General features: G+C 41.1%; 1 pseudogene; it reads right to left on the reverse strand.

Moving 5' to 3' along the window:
• Window positions 1–4,160: 4,160 nt before the first annotated feature.
• Window positions 4,161–14,275, reverse strand: LOC138814764 (histone-lysine N-methyltransferase PRDM7-like; annotated as a pseudogene).
• Between the last annotated feature and the right edge of the window lie 494 nt (window positions 14,276–14,769).

Below are 14,769 nucleotides of genomic sequence, written 5' to 3' on the forward strand. Positions count from 1 at the left end.
AGCAGGAGTATGGTGACACAGGCACGCAACCCCCACTCACCCAGACCTGAAGCAGGAGTGAGGAAACATGGGTACATGGCCACCACTCATCCAGAAATGAAGCGGGAGTGAGGTCAAAAGGGCATTAGCCCAGACTTATCCAGCCAGGAAGCAGTAGTGAGGTGGTGCAGGCACATGGCTCCTACCTACCCCTACCAGTATCAGCAGTGAGGTGACACAGGCACCATGACCCCTACTCTCCTACTCATGCACACCAGAAGCAGGAGTGAGGTGACACAAGCACACAACCCCATACTCACCTAGACTGGAAGTAGGAGTGAGGTGACATGGGCACGGGCCCCCACACAGCCAGACCAGAAGCCAGAGTGAGGTTGTACAGGCACATGGCAACTACCGACCCAGACCAGAATCAGGAGTGAAGTGATACAGGCACATAGCCCCAACTTATCCAGCCAGGAAACAGAAGTGAGGTGAGGGTCTCATGACCCACCATAAGAGCCTAGCATTCTATGGTGGCCCCCTTCTCTTTCGGCCTTTGTGAAGGGTGGCTGGGTTTCATGATGCACTCCAGAGGTCAAGGGACTGGAACTAAGGATGCTGCTGCCATCCCCCAACTGGTACTGCACCTGCTGCAGCTATGGTAGCTAACTTAATTGGTTCTAATTCACAAAACATATATTATGAACTATGAGTTTGTTCAGGTACTGCGCGCCACTTGCTAGTCTCTTAATATTATAGTTGCCAATGTCTAAGTGCTCACTGACTTGTAAATATGCTGGAATGGAAATCCTACTATCACTGCTGTCTTTTCATTTCTAGGAATGATGATTTTGAAATGGCCCTTCTGGAGAGAAGAAGAGGGGACATGGACCCAACTATTAAATAGTGCCTTTGGGTGACACTATATTGGCCCAAGAATGAGTCGACCCAGCTTGTATCCAGGTGTTTTGGGTTAGTCTTTTGGGTCATGCTTTCTGTTTGGCCGTGGAGAGTCTTAAGCTTCTCATTGTAGACACAGAAGATGGGAAAGTAACTTCCAAGGCTTATATATTCAGGAGCCATTTACTTTCTGCCCTTCTGAGATGGCATCTTACTCCATAGTCAAAATGGTTTTGAACTTACCAGGCTTCTGCTTAAGCCTGCCAAGTGATGGAATTACAGGCTTACCATACCACACCCAAATATGTGTCATGGGCCATTTGAAATAGAAAATTCATGGGGCTGGGAAGGTGGCTCAGTGGTAGAGCGCTTGCCTTGCATGCTCAAGCCCTGGGTTCGAATTCTCAGCACCACATAAGCAAAAAGAAAAAAGCCGGAAGTGGAGCTGTAGTTCAAGTGATAGAGCACTAGCCTTGAGCGGAAGAGCTGAGGGACAGCGCTCATGCCCAGAGTTCAGGCCCCACGACCGGACCCCCCCCCCAAAAAAAAAGAATGTTAAAAAAAAAAAGAAATAGAAAATTTATGACATTTGTGCTGTATCTACTAACAAAATTGTGCAAGGATCAAATAACTTACAACCCAGTTGTTAAAAATATAGCTTCAGATTCAACTGAATTTCAAATTCAATTTTGGTTATTTACCTGCTTTTGGTTAAAGAGGAAGACACTTTATCACTGAGCTTTATTCACTTGTATAAAAATGTGGATGGAGCCATGGACAGATGGCTCATGCCTATAATCTTACTCAGGAAGTTGAGATGGAAAGATTATGTTTTAAACCCAACCCGGGCAGAAAAGTCCCTATGAGATACTTAGGTCCAGTGAATCACTCAAAAACCGGAAGTGGGGGCTAAGAATTTGGCTCAGTGGTAGAGTGCTTGCTTTGCAAGCATGAGGCCCTGAGTTCAATTTCTCAGCACCACATAAGCGGAAAAAGCTGGAAGTGGTGCAAAGGCGCAATTGGTAGAGTGCTAGCCATAAGCTGAAGTGCTGAGAGACAGCACCCAGACCCAGATATCAGGCACCCTGAAAAACAACAACAAAAAAATCAACACAGAAATGGGGTTGTGGCTCAAATTGTAGAGTGCAAAAAAATGGATCACGGACTGCACCCAGACCCTGAGTTCAAATACGACAATGAACAACAAAAAAATGTGATTGGATAGTGGTATTTTCCATCTCCTAGGTTTATGATTATTCAATAATCAGAATTTATTGAGCATTTCCTATGGAAAAGAGGTATTTTTCCTCACCAGCAAGTGATTTATGATGCTGCAGAGCATGCAATGGATACCCTCTACTTCAGTTGATAATTGAGTGTGAATTTTTTGGGGTCCTATTAGAATAGCAGGTCAGGAGCAAAGCTGATAAGGATTCAAGCTCTCTGTTAAACCATACTGTAGCCATTTTGATTTTTGTTAAAGGAATTATTGATTTAGACATTGGTGGCTCATGGCTATAATCTTCACATGCCTTCCCTTGTATATTTGCCTATAGCCTATAGGCTGTTTAGCCCTCAACTTTGGTGGTGGCATGATTCGTTTATGGAATATACTGCCCAGAAAAATACAACTATGATATAAGCAATGTTTGAGAACGTATTAAATCCAAAGTTGCAATGGTAAGGATGTTTAGTGTTTAACTTTTTTCTTTAGTTATTTGCTTTTAAATGTTTGGGCTGGGAAGGTAGCTCAGTGGTAGAGTGCTTGCCTTGCATGCTGAGGCCCTTGGTTCAATTCCTCAGCACCACATAAGCAAAAAGAAAAAATCCAGAAGTTTTGCTGTGGCTCAAGTGGTAGAGAGCACTAGCCTTGAGCTGAAGAGCTGAAGGACAGCACCCAGGCCCAGAGTTCAGGCCCCACGACCAGACCCAAAAAAATAAAAAATAAAATAAATTAAATGTATTTGCTTATTTAATTTACCCGAGGAAATCAAAAGTTAATATTTGGGACTTTTGCTGAAATTTGAAACTAGGCAAGTAAGAGCACCCATTGTCCCCAAAGTCATCATTTGAAATTATTAAAACTTTATTCATATGTTTTAGTAGTCAGAAATTTGAGCCAATCATGGGAGCTCACACTCGTAATGCTATCTGCTGTGTCTTGACTAATGCAGAGAGGACTATGATTTGATGCTAGCCCAGGCAAAACATTCACAATATTGGATCTCAATCAATATCTGAAACCAATGCATTGTGCTTTTTATTTCATCTACTCAGAAAGGGTAAAAAGAAGGATTGTGGTCCATAATGGTCTGGTAATAAACATAAAACCATACCACAAAAATGTCTCAAGCAGAGCTGGGTGCACGTGACTCATGCCTGTAGTCTTAGCTACTCAGGAGCCTGAGATCTGTAGATTAAAGTTCAAAGCCATCCCAGGCAGTAAAGTCTGTGAGACTCATCTCCAATAAACCATAAAAAACCAGTAGTGGTGCTGTGACTCAAGCAGTAAACATTCGCCTTGAGCTGAAGAGCTCAGGGACAGCGCCCAGGCACAGAGTTTTAGACACATGACCAAAAAAACCAAAAATGACTAATGCAAAAAAAGCAGGTGTATGGCTCAACTGGTAGAGCACCTACCTAAAGTGCATAAGGCCCTGAGTTTAATTTCTAGGATAAAAACGAGGGAAGGATGTGAACATATGGAAGGAAGAAAAGAAGGAAGGGAGGAATTATTTTGTATATTGTACTTGTCTAGTTATTTCATTAAGGAGGCTCCTCATTCCTTTTTCTTTTTTTTCTGTCAGTTTTGGGGCTTGAACTCAGGTCCTGGATCCTGCCCCTGAGCTTTTGTGCTCAAACCTAGTGCTCTACCACTTTGAGTTACATGGTCACTTATGGGTTTCAGTGGTTAAATTAAAATAAGTATCTCATAGATTTTCCTGACCAAGCTGGTGTTGAACCTTGATCCTTAGATCTTAGCCTCTGACTAGCTAGACTTACAGGTATGAGCCACTGGCTCTGGGCACTCACTTGTTTTCTTTCTTTCTATTTTTTATCAGTCATGGGACATGAACTCTGGGTGCTGTCCCTGAGCTCTTCAGCTGAAGTGAAGCACTCCACCAGAGTCCACTTCTAGTTTTCTGATTGCTAATTGGGGATAAGAATCTCATTACAGAAGTTCCGAGGTAGATGGCAAAGGAGAACCTGGAGGCTAATCAAGCTCCAGCAAAGAAAGCAGTTTTAGTGTTCCTAAACACTGTTTAGTAAACAGTCCTACACTACAGAATCACTCCAAGTGTGCCATCAGGTACAGAGAGTTTGGCCAGAGAGGGAAAATCCACACAAGGAGGCAAAACTGAGCAATTGTCGGTAGCCAAGGCTGCAAAGGATGCAGCGGCAGTGACAGTGGCTGTAGTGGCCATACCTATAGCAGAGAGAGTTCAGGAAAACAGCACCAGACACAGCGGGTGAGCAGATTCTACTCATCACCAGCAAGAACTGACAAAGAGCAGATATCTTCATCCTGCAGATCACACACCAGAGACAACTCAGGAACCAACACTCTGGCATGAGTAGAACGCTGACATCCTCACTCCTTATCTGGGAGCACAGAAGGGAAAGCCATCCCTCCCCAACCACCGGAGATCTCCATCTTCCATACTGACAAAGGCCCCTGTGAGCAACTAGCTCCAACTCAGGCCTTGGAAGAAAAGAAAAGAGTCATTTAGTAGGTCACAAGAACCTGATCTAACCTGCGAGGCACAGCTCCACCCAGGGGAAAATCACCCAGCCCAGACAGAGGAAGATCCGCCTCCCACCTCAGGAGAGACTTTCTTCACTGTGTAAACAGAACCAGAGGCTGCCCCTCCCTACAGCAGTCTAGAAAATCAACTAAAATTCAGTAAACACAAACCCTGAGAATGGATCCAGGCTGGGTTCTGTGAGTGTCTCTGGAACTATCCCCTCAGGGAAAAGCTAGTTTGCTGAAAAGCCTCAACCCTACCCAGAACCTATCCTCATCACAGCATCTTGAAAGTAGAGGAAACAGCCATCTCCCTCTTTTGTGATACTCAAAGCAGATCTTCCTCCCATTGAACTAGCCTGGGAAGAGGATCACAAAATCCTGGGTAAAGCAGAGCATTATTCTGCCTGCTCAAACAAACTGACTTAAGAATCCAATCAAGCCACAGGAAAACCAAACACCACAAGCAGACCTGAGACTGCACCAAGAGAGTGGTTATGGACACAGTGGAGATAAAGGATCTTCCCATCACCTCTCCAAAAAATAACTCTTTTGGTAGCTTTTTTTAAGTTTTATTTTTTAATTGTTTTCTATTAATCTTTTTTTTCCTCTCATAATGTTTATTTTAGGTGTATGTGTGTGTGTGCTTTTTTATATCTTCTGATCTTTTGGTACTTTTTTATTTTCTGTTTTTTCTCTTTCTTTCTTTTTTGAGTGACTTAATTGATATTATGCCCATCCCCATATATATATATACCCGTCGTCAATTATTAGACCTTATACACCATGGTATATACACTTAATCCAGAAATTTATTACTCAATTCATAAGCTCTTAGGCTTAAATTCTTTAGTAGCAATATTATATCTTTATACCTATATAATTTCCTGTTTGTCTGTTTTTTGCTAGTCATGGGGCCTGAACTCTGGGCCTGGGCACTGTCCCTCAGCTCCTCAGCTGAAGACTAGTGCTCTACCACTTTGAGCCACAGCACCACTTCCAGCTTTTTCTGCTTATGTGGTGCTGAGGAATCGAACCCAGAGTATCATTCATGCAAGGCAAGCACTCTACCACTGAGCCACTTTCCCAGCCCTAATTTTTAATAACTAATTTTAAGCACTTCTATTTTTTAGTTTTTCATGTCTCCTATGCCTCACCTCCTCTCATTCTATCCTTCTCTCAATACCATTTCTTTAAACTTACATAATTTTTAAGTGTTTCACTGTTTAAATTTAAATTTTTATTTCCATTTTTCTTCTATTCTTTTAAATCACTCTCCTATCATTCTGTCTAATCTATTTCTCTCTCTGAGATAAGAACTTGGTTAAATTCATTCTCCTTTTACCTCTCCATAGCCCTCTAATCAGTGGTATTTCTCTGAGGAATTACTGTCAATGTTGCCATGTGCCAATCCAAGGCCTCTCACAAAGTCTCCTAACCCAACCTGTCTGTGCCTCTGTGTGAGTTAATCATCATTGAACAACTGCGTTCCATGGTTTGTGAGACATTCGCTTCTGTGATCATATGCACATGAGGGCCCAAGAAGAGACTTCCCTGGAAGGAATGTCCTAAAATGCAAAACGTCTACTAGGGCAATGGAAACCCATGGTTGGGCATGCTTAATTTTTCACCTGTGCACTGAACTAACAGGAACACATTAAGACACACTAAGAAACCCTGATGTAAAGGATCAGAGGGCTGAGGGGAAGGGAGCCGCATGCTCAGGAATATAAATGGAGCTTACAAGCCACTGCAGGCTCTGACTTTCTATGTTGAAGTTAAGATTAACAGGCAGCCCAAGTTTCTAAGAACTCATTGTCTAGGCTATATGCCTCTTTCAGAACTTCTTTTCCTCCTCCTGTGTTTTGAAAACAACAGTTAGTACTGTGTTTCTCTCTCCTAGGGGCAATTTTTCTCTTCACACAATGCTTAAAGTAGATAATAGGAAGCTGAAATTAAAGTTAACAAGTATGAAGTAGCACACAGTGCTTGTCCTGAATTCCTGGACCTAAAAAGTTCCCAATTCTAAGCACAAAGTGATCATGGGTGTATCCTAACAACCTCCACTGAATGGAGAAATTTGAACAATTTTCCCAAGGCAGGTATTGTCCAGTACAGTAGTTACCACCTATAACCCTTGTTATTAGGATGGTTGTGATCTACTAGAACAATAAACTTGAAACTGGGCCAAGGCGAGACAACTTATCGTTGCTAGAAACGGGGGAAGACAACTAGGAGAATGTTTCTCTGGCACAGACATGGATATAATTACAACAAAGTTCTAAATTGTGGCTCATCAGTAAAGACTATCAAGTCATACATCAATAAAGGTAATAACTAAACATAAAAATTAAAAAAAAACTATTTGGGTTTCCGTACTAACATCTTTTTAAAGGTGTGTGTGTGGTGTCTGAGATTTTGTATGGGGCAGCATTGGTTCTTAAAAATTATCCTATTGGCACTATCTTTAGGTTTCCCATTCAAGTCTGGTGGCATTCTAGCTGTACCACTTGAATCACACAATTCTTGACTTCTGTTGGTTAACGAGATAAACATGTAAGGTATATGTCAACCTTGGTTGGTTTCAAATTATGATCTTCAGATCTCATTCTCTGGAGTAGGTAAGGATATAAGAGTGAGCCACTATGCTCAGCCCAGTATTTCCAGTAAGTTACTTAATCTTTCTGAATCTCAGCTTCTTCTTTTGTGGAAAGTGAACAGAATTATTTTGTGTATCTTAGAATCTGGTGGGAGTTATGACTAGGTATAGGAAGTATAAGTGTTCGGGATGTGCAGACAGAGCCTGACAATCTCATAAAACTACTGATGTTTATATTGAAATGAATTAAAGGAATTGAAAACGATGGATTTTTCTTTTTTTTGTTTATCCATTTCTGGGCAGTGAGGGAGCCACAGAAATTCAAGGAGAACAAGGAAACAAATGCAGCAGTGATACTCTGTAGATATTATGTTGACAATCAACTATACCACTTGTGGGCAGGGAAAGGAGGGAAAAACAGAGAGAGAGCAAAGAAGTGATTAGATTTTTGAAAATGAAATGAACTCATTATCTAAATTACAAAATGGTGACCCGTATGTCCACTACATTAACAATAACAATTTTTTAAAGTCCAGGTTGATGATTCTCTCCTCCAGTTTTAGTTAGAGGACCTTGAGACTCAGGCCCACCTATAGAGTTTTCAAAGGTCAATTGATATGATAATTAATATAGAGCCAAAATCTCTTAACAAATGTTATAAAAAGTATTTCATTCGTAGTACTTCTTTCTGTTTGAATGGAGATTCTATATGTTATTGGCAGAGCTATGTTTTTTACTTTTTGTTTTCAGTATTTGTCAACTGTTGAAATCCTTCTTGAAGCTTTGGGACAGAGGTCTGCTATATCTTGGCACCCTGCCCCTAACTAAAATAGTAATCAACCTTTGAAATTAATTTACTTGTGTATGAATTTGTTTTATTTCTTTATTCATTTATATATTTATTTGTTTATTTATTTATTTTTGTCGCTGGTGGTGAAATCTGGGCCTGGTCGCTGCCCTCAGCTCTTCAGCTCAAGGCTAGTGCTCTACCACTCGAGCCACAGCACCACTTCTGGCTTTTTCTGCTTACGTGGTGAGGAGGAATCAAACCCAGGGCCTCATGCATGCAAGGTAATCTGTGTACCACTAATCTACCTTCTCAGCACCTATGAGGGGTATTTTTGTGCACGGGTCTATCAAGGAAATCTATTCAGAAATGTAATCATTTGCCACTAGACATTAATTATGAATTATCTGATAGTTAAAGGATAAATTGTTATCATTTTTACTAGGAATTGTTTGTCTTCCCATGCTAAAAACATGGAGGAGGGTATTTTAAACTAAAACTACAAAAGAAATTTAAGATCTTTGTGCTAACAAATGTGTCCAGTTATTACATTAAACAGAAAATTCAAACTTCATGAATACAGAGCTCAAACTTCTTATACTACTTATTTCAAAATGCAAATTAAAGGGAAAATCAGACAGGGGATAAAATTTATATTGTATGTTAATTTTTAAAGAGGAAAATAAGATCCTAGATGGCAGATTAAAGGCAAAGCAATATCAGAGCCCTATCTGCTCAATAAGAAATAAGAAGCTTATTTGAAAAAAAAAAAAAAACTGCAAAGTGCACATCAGGCAAAGGCAAGCAGTCAGAGCTTACCACCAACACAGAAATACCATATCTCTCAGAAAAAGGAAACAAGTTCAGACCAGTGCTCATCCTTATCCCTGATTTCAATAATACATATACACCCCCTACACACACACACACACACACACACAATGAATGTATGCAACAGCTCAACCTACTCACATACACTCAACATGAATCAAAGATCTTCCTGTAATATTTGAAACTTTAAGTTTCAAGTCATGTAAATAATTGATAATAGATGCATAAGTAATTATTTTTGAATAGCGCTCTACTGTGAAAGTGAGAATTCATGATGATTATAACTACTTTAAACATCTCTGAATCTCAAAAAAATTAAACAACACACAATCCGGGACTGCATTTCTACCAGCTATTCTGCAAAGGCTTAATAAGAAGATACTTATGAGATTTTGTGTACCAAAAATTAAATACTAAATTCAATTAATACCTGAGTAAGTGAAGAGAGAGATGATCAGAGAGACCTATGCTGCCTCCAGTTCTCAACCAGCTGTACACTTTGTCATCTTTGCTGCTGCTGGACCTTAGTTGTCTTCTCCAGTGCAGTGGCTACACTGGGGTTGGATTGGGCGTGGTAGGGAGATGAGTTTGGCCACATGGGAGGCCACACTGGGGTTGAGGTTTGGGGCAGTGTGGAGGGGAGAGGAGGCCTTGGCAGAAGCTGGTGAAGCAAGGAAAGAGGCAGGAAGCCGGAGGCTCAGGAAGCAGCATGCCCAAAGGCTGCCTGGTTCTGGAGAGTGTCTGTGAGGTGGGGTTGTTGGGGCAGATCCCATGGGGCCTGGTGGCCTGGTGAGAAGAGGAAGGAATCTCAAGTACTGCAAAGGAGGACAATGAAAATTAAGATCACAGTGGCTGAACAATTTCAACAACAAAGGTGGGGACATGGAGGTAAACTCTGGGGATGAGAGGACGGCAGCACTGGGCCAGTGGAGTTCAATCCTTTCTGGACATACCTGGAAGTGTGTGAGGACTGGCTCCACCACAGCTTTGGCCTCACACGACTTGAACGGGCACCCAGAATGGTCACCTCAGCCTCAGCCTGCCCCAGAGAGCCAGACTGGCATAGATGCTGAAGACCAAGCAGTGGCTGGGAAGCTATGCGCAACAGGGTGGAGGAAGCATGGCTGGTGGGTGCAGCTCCAGCCCAGCCAGGTCCAGGGCCAACGGGGAATTCAGACTGTAGATCTAGAGCAGGCAGTGTGCCCCAGACCAGTGGGACTTCCAGGGACTTGCATGGAGGCCAACACGTACATGTTGGGAACTTCATAAGCATGGCCCAGGCGTCTCCACGGAAAGGTGCATTCACTCCTGTGCCTCTCCTGTCTTCTGGACTCTCGCTGTCCTCCTGCTTCCTGCTGAAGTACCAGGCCATAGACCGCCCCCAAAGGCCAGCAGAGAGCCCTTGCCAATGTAAATGCAGGGGGGTCGTTTATTACAGCTCGAGCTGGACTCACAAATCTTCCCTGACACGCAGGTCAATAATTGTCAGTCCCAATCTCTTGGTCAGCAAGGTTTTTTTATTTTGTATGAAGCAGGTGGAAGGATCATTACAACACTGATTTTGTGATAGGTCGGTGGTTCGTAGTAAATCTAGTCTTAAATTTATTGGTTGGGGAATGATCATTTCCAGTAAGGGCAGGGACTTTCTAGCTTAGCAGTTACAGGATAGGTTAAATCATACATAGCAAGCATATTATAAGTTGGGGTAGGTGGGGCCAATCACAGGAATGCTGAGGGCACTATTCCTGGATTATTTCCCGACCTAAATTGCTTCCTGATAGAGTTGGGAGATAATCGGTCAGGGCAGTCTGAGATTCCTGGACAGATCAGGGCTGTCTGGTTTCTTAGTTATTTTTACTGTTACATTTTCTTAGAACATGAACTGACACTCTTTTTCCAGTAGCAGATAACAGATATTTTCCTTAGAGTTTCTGAAATCACTGCCAACCTATTTGTCCTCTCACTGACACATCCAACTACAGGAGTCAACTTCTCCACGCCGATGACAGGCCATCTCGGAGATATTCACAGGGCTATGTTTCCTCCTCTATCTCAGGCCTTTCTACTGAAAGAACATCCTTACTAAAAACTTTTTAGTTGTTTCTAGTGAGGATGAAAAGTAAGGCCTAGTTGCAGCCATGGAACCAAGAATTGAGGGCCATGGCTAGAGCAAAATGCCCTGAGAAAAGATGGATTCATTTTTGTCAAAGACACAAGTCTCTATAGGAACTCTCATTCTAACTGATTTTCTTCCTAGTAATATATTCACAGAATATGTAGACTATGTAATGAATGAACAATGACATATGCATAATATTTGCGAATATGGAGGGAATTAAGAAAAAACTGCAATGGCCAGAAGTAACTGGTTCTTTGAAAGAGAGCTGGTAGGTTCTTTGTTTGGTCTCTACGCCTTTTAGCACGGTATTTTGTATTGCATTCAAACATATGAAGTTCTTAAAATGTAAAATCAGGACAAATAGTTAAAAATAAGGAAATTTTCCTAATAAAGTATACAAACTGCATCTTTAAATTCAGAGATACTTAACTTGAAATTTTTCTCACGTTAAATTGCCTTTTGTTCCACCGAAGAGTTGATATTCGAAAATTCCTAAAGAGAATTATTTTTTTTTCTTTTCTTCCTTTTTAAGGAACCATAGTAAGGTCCACCTGTTTCTGCTGTGAGCTCTTTCTTCCACTTACTGCCCAGTTGCTGTCAATACTCATCCCCATACGAGACAAGCAGCTCACATCCTGCCTTGATGACATGACAGGTTTGGTAGAAGATCTACCTCTGATACTGAAAGGCCCTAGGATTCTGATTCTCAGCACACCTGCCACAGTTCATATACCTAAAGTTGAAGCAGGCACAGGAAGGAAACATAAGAGGGTAAGTTTCTGCTCCCTTTGGATCTACTCCTTATACTCATCCACTCTAGAACTCTAAGTGCACTGTTTTCAAAGCTCAGTTCCAGACTTCTCTTAATCCTTATTTGTCACAAATAGATTGATTTCCAGATTCTCTAAATTGAGTTAAAGTTTATGTCATAGATTTTGGTGGGGACATGCATTCTGTTTCTAGATTAGCACACATCATTTGACATTTGGCCCAAGTAATTTTCCTTAGATTGGACTCACTCATGCACCTGTCTCCACTATGGTCCCATAGAAATTCAGAGAATCCTTTGTCTTATAAAGACAATAGAGGGAAATTTGTTTATTCATGATGTTGTTTCCTGATAAGACAATGGTTCCCCATGGCACAGGGTTGCAGGACATATCATAGAACCACTGCTTTCTGAACCTCACCACTGCTCCAACTCTGATTCTACGTGTTTGAGTATACCCTAATAGACTAAAGTTCTTTCTTGTAGGTTGTTAGGGCACTATGTACTTTGCAAAAACTACGAAGAAAAATTATAGTTAAATACTCCTACAATGAAATTGTCCTTTCTATCTCCACATGTGTTTCGCAATTACTCAGGGAATATGATTTATTCAACTACTGAGGATAATTCTTTGACTCGTATACAGTATGTGCTTTACAGATGCAGGATCTATGAATGAAGTTTGGCCCTTTGGTTTTTCTTCTGATGTCTTAATTTTGTCTCTCATGGAAATTTTTATTTTGATACAGTACACATATTTATATGCATACATACATACATACATACATACATACATACATACATACATACATACCAGAGCTAATGATTGAACTCAGTAACTAAACTTACCTCTTGCAATACAAGCACTCTACCACGTGAACCACTAGCCCTTTTTGTGTTGTTTATTTTTGAGGTATTTTTTGTCTGTCAAGGGGCATAAACTCTGTGCCTGAATGTTGTCCTTCAGCTCTTCAACTCAAGGCAAGCGCTCTACCACTTGAGCCACAGCGCCGCTTTTGATTTTCTGCTGGTTAATTGGAGATAAGAGTTTCACAGCTTTTCTTCCATGGGCTGGATTTGAACCATGATACTCATATCCGAGCTTTCTGAGTAGCTACTTACAGGTTTGAGCCACCAGTGCACAGTTTGTTTTTGAGGTATTATTTATCCTGCTGTCCTGGGTTGCCATCCTGCTTGTGCTTGCCTGGGTTGCTGGAGATACTTCACTTTATCCAGCCATTGTACTTCCACAGTAGCTGGGATAACAAATGTGCACCAACGTGCTCAGCCATTGGTAGTAATCGGGGTCTTATAATCTTTTATGCTAGGAATGGCATCAGACTGAGATCTCATCATCTCTATCTCAAAAGTCCAAATTAAAGGTTGAGCTATGGAACCCAGCTATACTATTTATATTTTTATTTCTTGTCCATCAAATATTCATAATTTTGAAAGCACCAAGTACAGCAAAAGAAAAATGGAGATATGGGAATTCATATGTGTGATAATCAGGGTGCAAGTCTTCTGAGGATAATATCCTCTTAGGAACCATGAAAATGACTGCTGGACTCACTCCAGTTGGCCTGGGATTTATTTTTTGCATCTACACATAGAAGTTACTCCTTTTTGTGATCTGAGTTTCAGAAAGACAAGCTAAAGGCTTTTGGGTAATAATCGGCAAAATCACATTACTTGATTCCAGTGATGCTCTTTGAGCCTGCATGGACTCAGTAGTTGTGAACACATAAGATGCCGTCTACACATCTGAGGGGATTTGTCATAGTCCTAACAGAGGCTCCTTAAGCATGGATGCACTTTGCCTCTAACACACTCTGTTTATATGCACTATAATTTGATCCTAAATCAGCATGTCCATGTTTATGCAGATTCCACAAACACATACAATTATTTTGTCCATGTCCTAGCAATGTTTCATTGGAGGCACAGGGGGACACATGGAGTTAGAGAAAGGGGGGAAAGGGAGGGCATTTCTTACCATCTAGGAGTACCTATTGTCTGCATCTTCATCTTCTATGATCAAGCCCTCATAGGGGCTGAAGTGCAAACCCAATGGCAGATCAGATTCCTCATTCCATACTCTAAGCCTAGCCTCAGGGTACTGTACTGACGAATTCTCAGCCCAGTGGGCAGACTGAGGACTGAATGGTCATAATGCCCCTTGTCCACCACATTGTCTCTTACAAATATAGGTGGCCCATGAACAGTGTAGCTGGTGATGAAGAAGTTCTGACACTGCTCACAATCTGAGGCAAGAGAAGCAAAAATTAGTCAAGAAATATGTACATTCCCAGATTTAACAATCATGAGAAAGAGCACAGAATGCATATCATTGTCGCTTAGTTCTTCATGTGAAGTTACTAGAGTAAACCAGTAATTGGGGGCCAAATGACCTGATGAATTATTATAAAAGCACATTTGCCTTCTGTTTGAACAAGCACAGAGGGTTACTTACACAGGTAATCATCATCCTGGGGTTTACAGATATCTTCATAAGCATAACTCTTTCTTTCCTGTAGGATGTACATGCTCATTTTTACCTCCTTTTTCCTACGTCCAAGTTGAAAAACAATGGTTATTTAAGTTGGGGATCAACAATCTTTGTCCCTATTTCTTCAGAAAAGTAAAATCTCTTACTACCAAATTATCATTTATTCTTCTCACATACTCTGGTCCCCCATTAACCTTTGACTCAGAGATACAAAGACTTCATTTGAACACTAACTACAGGTTTCTAATTCAATTTTAAGTTTTGGCCATTCCCATTTTCAGGTTTAATTTCGACTTCATTAAATTTCTTATAAAGTGCTCTTTGATGAATTTATTCATTCAGAATATTTGTTGAGGGTATGTTAAGTATTGAGCAAAGACGTGGACATACAGGATTGAAAATGTGTGGTCACAGATTTATCAGATACTTTGCGTTTATCTGTTATTTTACCTTTTACTTATCATTTTCAGACAACATGCAGGCTGTACACATTTTTCTTGTCAGTCCTGGGGCTTGAACTCAGGGCCTGGG

Source organism: Dipodomys merriami, unplaced genomic scaffold (assembly GCF_024711535.1).
Source record: "Dipodomys merriami isolate MVZ:Mamm:240054 unplaced genomic scaffold, mDipMer1.0.p SCAF_61, whole genome shotgun sequence".
Classification (NCBI taxonomy): domain Eukaryota; kingdom Metazoa; phylum Chordata; class Mammalia; order Rodentia; family Heteromyidae; genus Dipodomys; species Dipodomys merriami.